The sequence below is a fragment of the Ochotona curzoniae genome, unplaced genomic scaffold (assembly GCF_017591425.1).
Source record: "Ochotona curzoniae isolate NIBS_2020 unplaced genomic scaffold, NIBS_Ocur_1.0 scaffold_2476, whole genome shotgun sequence".
Classification (NCBI taxonomy): domain Eukaryota; kingdom Metazoa; phylum Chordata; class Mammalia; order Lagomorpha; family Ochotonidae; genus Ochotona; species Ochotona curzoniae.
Window position 1 is genome coordinate 24,980,942 of NW_024467095.1, and position 8,413 is coordinate 24,989,354.

Below are 8,413 nucleotides of genomic sequence, written 5' to 3' on the forward strand. Positions count from 1 at the left end.
ACATTTTCAAATAGAAATACTGCTACTGGGCTTAGGCTTACTGCCTTAGACTCCTCAGGGACTCAGGATACACCTAGATGAAGTGCCCAGCTCCTGGCTTCTGATAGCCTAGCCTCAACTATGGGGACATTTGGTGGGTCAATCATACTTGGCACATTGCACTTGCACATTGTCACTGTATGCACCAAAATCAAGGAATATAGTAATTTCCTGAAGTGTTGCTCCCGAAAATACGTTACTGCTCAATCCAGGATTGAGCCAGCTGTGTTGTATACAGTGCAGATGTCCTTGCATAAACAGTGTCAGTAAGACCTCCCATGCTCTATAGACTGGATACCTCCCTCTGCTGTGCGGTACAGAGTAGACAGCTCCCTGTGCAGATGGGGCCACTGGGCCTGCTGTGCTGTATGGAGTGGGCAGCTCTCTGTGTATACAAGTTGTTGGGTTGCTGTGGTGTATGGAGTGGACAGCTCCCTGTGCAGATGGGGTCACTGTGCCTGCTGTGGTGTATGGAGTGGACAGCTCCCTGTGCAGATGGGGTTGTGCCTGCTATTCTGTATGGAGTGGACAGCTCCCTGTGCAGATGGGGTCACTGTGCCTGCTGTGCTGTATGGAGTGGGCAGCTCCCTGTGTATATATCATTTCTGATGTCCTAAACATTTACACCTGTATTGTCTCCAAGAGTTGATCCAGGAGCTCTCAGAGGAGCAGAGAGTAATCTGACTGCCAGCATTCAGCCCCATAGCATGTCATAGATTTATACCATGATCAAGCAAGGATCCTGCTTCCTTTTCAAGGGAACAGTTTGCTCTGGTGACGGCCTAAGTAACTTTGCCCCTCCTTTGTTGGTTGTTGGCTGACATTTTACACAGAGGCCTGACTTCAGAGATAAAAGCATGCTCATTTTGCAGTCTGTGGGTGCCAGTAGATGATTGCTTAGTTCCTTTTACAATGGTAGAAAACTACCTTGCCTCCGAGATAGACAATGATAGCCAGTATGTTGTATTTTTAATCTATGTCAGTGACCACTGGTTTATCAAATAAAATTAGTTTTTAATTAGTTATAGGCAGTAATTGTAGTTTTCAGGGCATGGATTTTCAACAAAAATGACTGAATCCCTGGCCATGGAATCAGGCATATTAATCACTGGAATCCAGTGTATTTATAGCTTTTAACTGAGTGAGATCTTCATGCCTGGTACTTTAAAGTCTATCACTATTTTAAAGCTAAATTACAGAACTCGTGGCTGGTGGGTTCCCCAACTCATGGACTGTTACCTCTGCCCCCGCAGCCTCAGACTTAGAAGAGAAAGACAAAGGCAAAGGCAACGTGAGCGTTCTCTCCTCCTCACCCTTCCCGCACCTGCCCAGCTAGCCATGGAGGTGCAGAGGCACAGCTGGTAGGCTGCCAAGCTGGCTACCTGGGGTAAAATGACTTGATCCCTTAGAGCTCATATGGAATTCCCATTCTGCGAGTACAGCAACACCTGGCTCTTCTGCTGAGCACATGTCCCAGAGATGGATAGTGTGAATAGGATTTCAGGTCAAGTCTTTCAAAGCACATGCTCTTCATAGAAAGGACAAGGACAGAAAGCTCAGAAGCAGCAGGTGATTTATAGGAACACGGTCATCTCAACTCTTTGTTCCACGGTTGCTAAATCTACTCCGTGTCTCACCAGAAGGCCAAAGTCCATAAGCACCAGTCTCCCACCATTGTTAGAAGAACATTGTGATGAAACTTGTTTTTAAAAAAGAAAAAAAGTAAGGAAGACTTTGCTCAAGACCACTGTGTTAGCAGAGACTGCGTTGATTCCACTACAGCTGCTACTTGAAAGCTGAAGTTTAATGACGCAAGGGCACAGAACAGGGGTTAGTCAGTGGAAAATTCCTGAGACACTGGATATGTGGGTTCTCGCTAAACTGACTTTGTGGTATTCTGTGTAAGGTAGGCCAAGCATGAGGCTAGTTGTTAGCAGAACTAGGGGGGAGCCTAACGAAAGTTTGTTCAAAGAGATATTCTTTGTCAAAATCCAGCTGAAACAATCATTTTGTGTTAAGAGAACATCAGTGTTGAGAAACCAGGATTCTATATAACATTTTGAAAAATGCTGTGAGTCTAAAATGTGCTTCAGTGCCAAACATTGCACAAAACAGTGTGAGAGATGCTTGCACTGGGGGGACATAAGAAGATGAATTAAAAAGTACAATCATTTATTTGTTTCAGAATTCTTCTTTACTTTATGGAACTTGTTTGAGCCTCTGGAATTAATTCCTCTTTGTTGCTGATGATAAGAAAGGAGACATTCGCTGAAGTTTGTTTGCTTCTGTTCACTAATGTCCTTGTAGTCCCTCTGCTCTGGTGTAAAATCAATTAAACATAATTTGTGCTCTGCATGTTTTGAGAACATATGATTCTTTAAGTGTCATTATTTTGAAGTCCATTTGATTTGATCTTACATTAGAAAAAAATAATCTCCACACATTTCTTATACTTCCCATTAAAGAAGCTGATTTTACAAAGGAAAATGTCTGGTTTATTTTCTTCATGTTAAAAGTATAAATGCATTGAAGATAACTAAACCATATCTTTACATAACTGTTATTAAAACTGGTGCGATTTCAAGGACACTAAAACTTTATTTGAGCTTTGAAAGATATCTTTTGTAAACTGAAAATTTGTCCATGTGGTAATGTTATTAATATCAGATTTATCTGGTAATCTTTAAACTGACACCCAACTGTCACTGATCAACAGGGATATTAAAAAGGCCAAGAGGAAGATTACAAATATTGAGTGGCTTAGTGACCCATGTCTGAGTCTAACTTTTGGTCCTGGGAGTAATTGATTTTTTTTTTAAAGATTTATTTTTATTTTTATTGGAAAGGCGGATATACAGAGAGGAGAGACAGAGAGGAAGATCTTCCGTCCGATGATTCACTCCCCAAGTGAGCGCAACGGCCGATGCTATGCTGATCCGAAGCCAGGAGCCTCTTCTGGGTCTCCCACGCGGGTGCAGGGCCATCCTTGACTGCTTTCCCGGGCCACAGACAGGGAGCTGGAAGGGAAGTGGGGCTGCCGGGATTAGAACCGGCACCTATATGGGATCCTGGGTGTGCAAGGCGAAGACCTTAACCATTTGCGCCACCGCGCTGGGCCCAGTAATTGATTTTTATTACTGTATCAACATCACCATCACCGTCATCATCGTCACCACCAACACCAACAATAATATTTTATCATGGGCCACTTTTATGTAAAGATTTATTTTATTTTTGGCATTTTATCAGATCCCAATCATCCTAAATATTACTAATTAGGATTATATTAACTACAATATAATATTATATATCCCAAATATTAATTATATATCTATGTCTCTCAAATGAAATTAGACTAAATGAAATAAAATCATTATATATTTAACTAGCTTTTTTCAGAATTTGAAAATTATTCCAGCCTTCCAATATCTGTTTATGATAGGTACCATCTTCAGTGAGAAAACAATATTTAATGTCTATATGTGCACTTCATAACTGCATGTGAAATGCATATAAAGGTAACATTGTATCCCACTTTCCTTCTATATAATCCATGCATTTCTTTAAAAAGGCCTAGAATTCAGAATATGGGATATAAAAATATTGCAGGATATATGGTTTTCTATTCAATAGGGGATTTCTTCCACATGTGATACTGGGAAAATTGCTCATTGTGTATATGACGTGTTTTATTCGTTCATCTGCTGGTAGACACCTTAGTTGATTCCATTCCTTGGTTGTTGTAAACAGTGCTGCATAAATATGATATGCAGGTATGTCTTTGAGATTGTAGTTGCATGACTTTGGGGTATATGCTTGGTTGTAGGATTGTTCATTGTATGGCTGTTGTGTTTCTAATTTTGTAAGTAATCTCAATTTCGTTTTGTGACTGTGATAATTTATACTTCCACCAGTTCTGTAAGAGTTCCTCCTTCTTTACATCCTCTCAAGCACTTGTTACTTTCTTTTGTGGAAATAGCCATTCTAAATGAAGTGAGATGATACGTCATTGCAGCGGAAGTGTGTAATGTTGAGCATCTTTTTCATGTATTTGTTGAGCAGCTAAATGCTTTCCTTTGAGAAATGTCTATTCAGGCACTTTGTCCTTTTCTTAATTGGGTTAGCTCTTATTTTTGTGTTGTATTTTTTGAGTTCCAAATATATTGTAGATATAAATCGTTTGTCAGATAAGTGCCTTACAAATATTTTTCTACCATACTGTCAAGTATCTCTTCACTGATATTTCGTTTGCTGTGCAGAGGTTTTGAACTTTATATACTGACGTTTGTTTAACTTTGCTTTTGGAATAATATATAAAAGTAGCACTATGTACCACACCGACATCTTGAAGTGCTTCCCTGATATTCTCCTCTAGCATTTCGGTTCCAGGTCTTACATTTTTGCTTTTTTATGAGTCTTGATTTGATATTTTTCACATGGTAAAAGGTGAGATCTGGAGCTGGTATCATGGTATAACAGGTTAAGAGGCCACCTGCAGAGGATGGCACTGTGACCCAAAATGCTAAACCTCTGCTTGTGAGCACCAGCATCCCATATGGGTGCTGGCTTGTTTTTCAGATGCTCCACTTCCTTCCATGCTCCCTGTCTATGGCTGAGAAGGCAGTGGAGGATAGCCCAAATCCGTGGGACCCTGCAACCGTGTGGGAGGAAACTTCTAGCTCCTGGCTTCAGAATGGCTCATCCCTAGAGACTCCTCTACATGAATATCCGTTCCTCCCCTACCCTGGGGAACAGTTCAGACAGTCATTGAAGAGGTTTGCTCTATCCTCTTCCCCAACAGTACTCATAATTCAAATATTTGTTCATGAAATGGTCTACAAAGTTGTTCAAAGGCTAGCTTCATTTTCCTATGTTTTGTTGTTTTGGTTTGTGGTAGTTTAGAAGATCAACCTTCTAGTTCTGATAGTTTTTCTTCTGCTTCATTTCATCTGCTGTTAAGACTTTCAACTGCATTTTTTTTTTAACTTAGTGAGTTCTTCACTTTTAATATGTCAGTTCCTTTTAAGTTCTCTTTTTGTTGAGTTTCTCATTTATGACATATATTTATTTCCTAACTTCATACCACTGTTATTATACTTACGTGAGTATTCTAATAACCATTTGAGTTTCTCGTTTCACAGGTCTTTGATTAATTTCCACTTTTGAGGATTCTATTTAATTTTATTGTTTACTGGTAAGGCAGATTTACAGAGAGAAGGAGAGACAGAGAGATCTTCTATTGGCTCTGCAAATGGCTGCAGTGCCTGGAGCTGAGCCAATCTGAAGCCAGGAGCCAGGAATAACCTCCAGGTTCAGGGTGTAGGTGCAGGAGCCCAAGGACCTGAGCCAGCCTCTTGTTTTCTTAGCCCATAGGCAGGGAGGCGGATCAGAAATGGAGCTGCTGGAAAGTAAGCTGGCACCCATATGAGATGCCAGTGCTACAGGTGGTGGATTAGCCTACTGTTTCACTGTGCTGGCTTCCTTGTGGAATTTAGTAATAAAATATTACCGGCATACCTTTGGAGAATATTGCTTTTCTTATACTTGTGTTTATACATCTCCAGTGAACCATTTTTTTTCCTATCACTTGTAAAAGGTGGCTTAGTATATGATAATTTATAGTATTTTCTAATGATCTGCTATATTATATTGTCAGTTGTTATGACTCACCTTTCATCTGATTTCACTTACTTCTGTCGTTTTTCTGATTTTGACTGAAGTCTTGTTAATTTATCGTTTCAAAGTGCCAACTCTTCATTGCATTACTTTTTATATTGTTTCATTCTAGTTAGGTCACTTGTTTTTCTAGTTTCTTGAAATGCAGTAGTGAGCTGTCAACTTCACATCTGCTTTATGTAGATACTGATTGCTGCAAATTTCCCATAGTATTCTTGTTTTTCTACCCTCTAGGTTTTGGTAAATATTGTCATTTTATTCAAAGACTTTAGTGAATTTTTTTTCTTTATGGAAAATTCACATTTGACCTTTCTATACTTACTTTCATACTGCTTTTACTAATTTTTGAAGATTTATTTATTTTTACTGGAAAGGCAGATCATATTTACGGAGAGGAGGGGAGGCAGAGAGAAAGATCTTCCATCTGCTGGTTCACTCCCTAAATTGCCACAACAGCTGGAGCTGAGCCCATCTGAAGCCAGAAGCCTCTTCTGGGACTCCCGCCTGTCTGCACATGGGCTCTGGATCTCAAGGCTGTAGCCATCTTCTGCTATCACACCCAGGGAGCTGGATGGAAAGTGGAGCAGCTGTAACATGAACTGGTGCCCATATATGGGTTCCCAACACTTACTTGTAAGGTCAGGATTTAGCCACTGAGTCATTGTGCTGGCTTCTATTATTTTAATTTTATAAAATAAAAATTGTGAAGCAGTACTACTATTAGTTTCTGTATACCTGTTATCCAAGTATAGCTCTGAATAGTTCATATTATTAAGATGTTCCTTGACCCATCAATTATTCAGAAATCAGTTGTTTAGTTTCTGTGTATTTTGTTTCTGAAGTTGCCATCATGATTTTAGTTTCGCTACATGGCTGTTATAATAGATACTTGATATGATTCTACATATTAAAAGTTTGTTGATACAACTTGTGAATCCCCTTTTGTTTATATTAGAAAGCAGGATATTGACAAGATAGTGTATTCTCCAGCTACTGGATGGAATGTTTTATGGTTGCCTCATAGGTCCACTTGATCCAAAGTATATCTAGCTCTACTGTTTATTGAATTCCTATTACCTCTGCAGTGGGGTGCTATTATGGGATTCCTAAGGGAAGAGAGAGGAATCAGATAGGATCAAGGTGACTGGGAATTGACGATGATTTTTCTCTGCCTTATAGGCACTTCCATTTGTTTCCTAGAAAATACTGCTCATCTGATTGTGCAGCGTGCAGAGCCGTCCTCAACCTTCTTTCAGAGAAGAGTATGCTTGTGTCTTCACTTGCATTTCTGTTCATACTGGGATATCTTGAAAGTCTTGAATTTTTAGGCAAATGAAAGTTATTGATGGAAGTAGTAGCTGTAACAGGTTTATAGTGCTATAACAACTCTACTCTTTAATAGATATTTGGTTTACGTCTGCAGCTGTTATCCACAGAGAATCATGCAGGTTTAGGAATTATGAATTCTTTTCCTCTAAATAAAGGTGTCCGTGTTAATCCATTACATGTGTGATTTGCGCATTTTGGAGATAACTCACAATTAGTTGTCTAAAAAAAAATGTAATTTATAACCAGGCAAGAAATTTAAAAATAATAGAAGATGTAAACTTGTTTATGTTTTAAATTTAGAAAATGTTTAAAAAACACTAGAGGAACATGGTTTTAGTGAAACTCATAGGCTGAATTTCTTCAGATAAAAATATTATTTTTGCTAATTTGAGATTAAGTGAGGAAAATTGCTTATGGTATATTCTATTTACACACACTTAAAAAAAAACTGTCATATTAACTACTCATTCCTTTGCTAGAAGAACCCAGGCATAGTTGCTTAAAGAAAAAGAAGTTGAACATATTACAAACAGCAGATGAGAAGGTTTTGAAAGATGCTTTCCTGGATTCAGAGTCTCATCCGAAACAGATTCTTGTCATCCTCTTCCATCTTCTTTAATAGGTGGCACTTAGTCTTTATGCTCCACAACATGATTAGGCAGTGCCCGCTCCATCTCAGAGCCCAAGAATCAGAAAACCGCTGCATATGTTTCTCTTAAGAAAACCTCATTCTTGGGTCCGGCACGATGGCGCAGTGGTTAAGGTCCTCACCTTGCACATGCCAGGATCCCATATGGACACCGGTTCTAATCCCGGCAGCCCCACTTCCCATCCACCTCCCTGCCTGTGGCCCAGGAAAGTAGTCCAGGATGGCCCAAAGCTTTGGGACCCTGCACCCATGCAGAAGACCCAGGAGAAACTGGCTCCTGGCTTCAGATCAGCTCAGCTCCGGCCGTGGAAGAGTGCATTGGCACAAGGAAGATCTTTGTGTGTGTCTCTCCTCTCTGTAAATCTGCCTTTCCAATTAAAATAAATCAATCTTTTAAGATATATCTTGATACCTCATCAAATAAATTTACTTGATGGGAAGTGAGGGGACGTCCACACGCAGACAGTCCTGCTGTATCTCCGAGGAATGACACTCCGAAAACCTGATGTTTGACAAGAAAAACCGGAGATGTTAGATAACTCCAATATTTGTGCAAAATACATGATTTCTGAATCCATTTACATAGAAAAAATTAACATAGTGTACACTTCTGCAAAATGGCAAGAAAATGATTACATAATAATTTTAAGTGGGAAGATAGATTAGTTCTTTCCAATTCAGCTAAACAAATGTATTTCTAAAAGCCATTCATTTATTTAT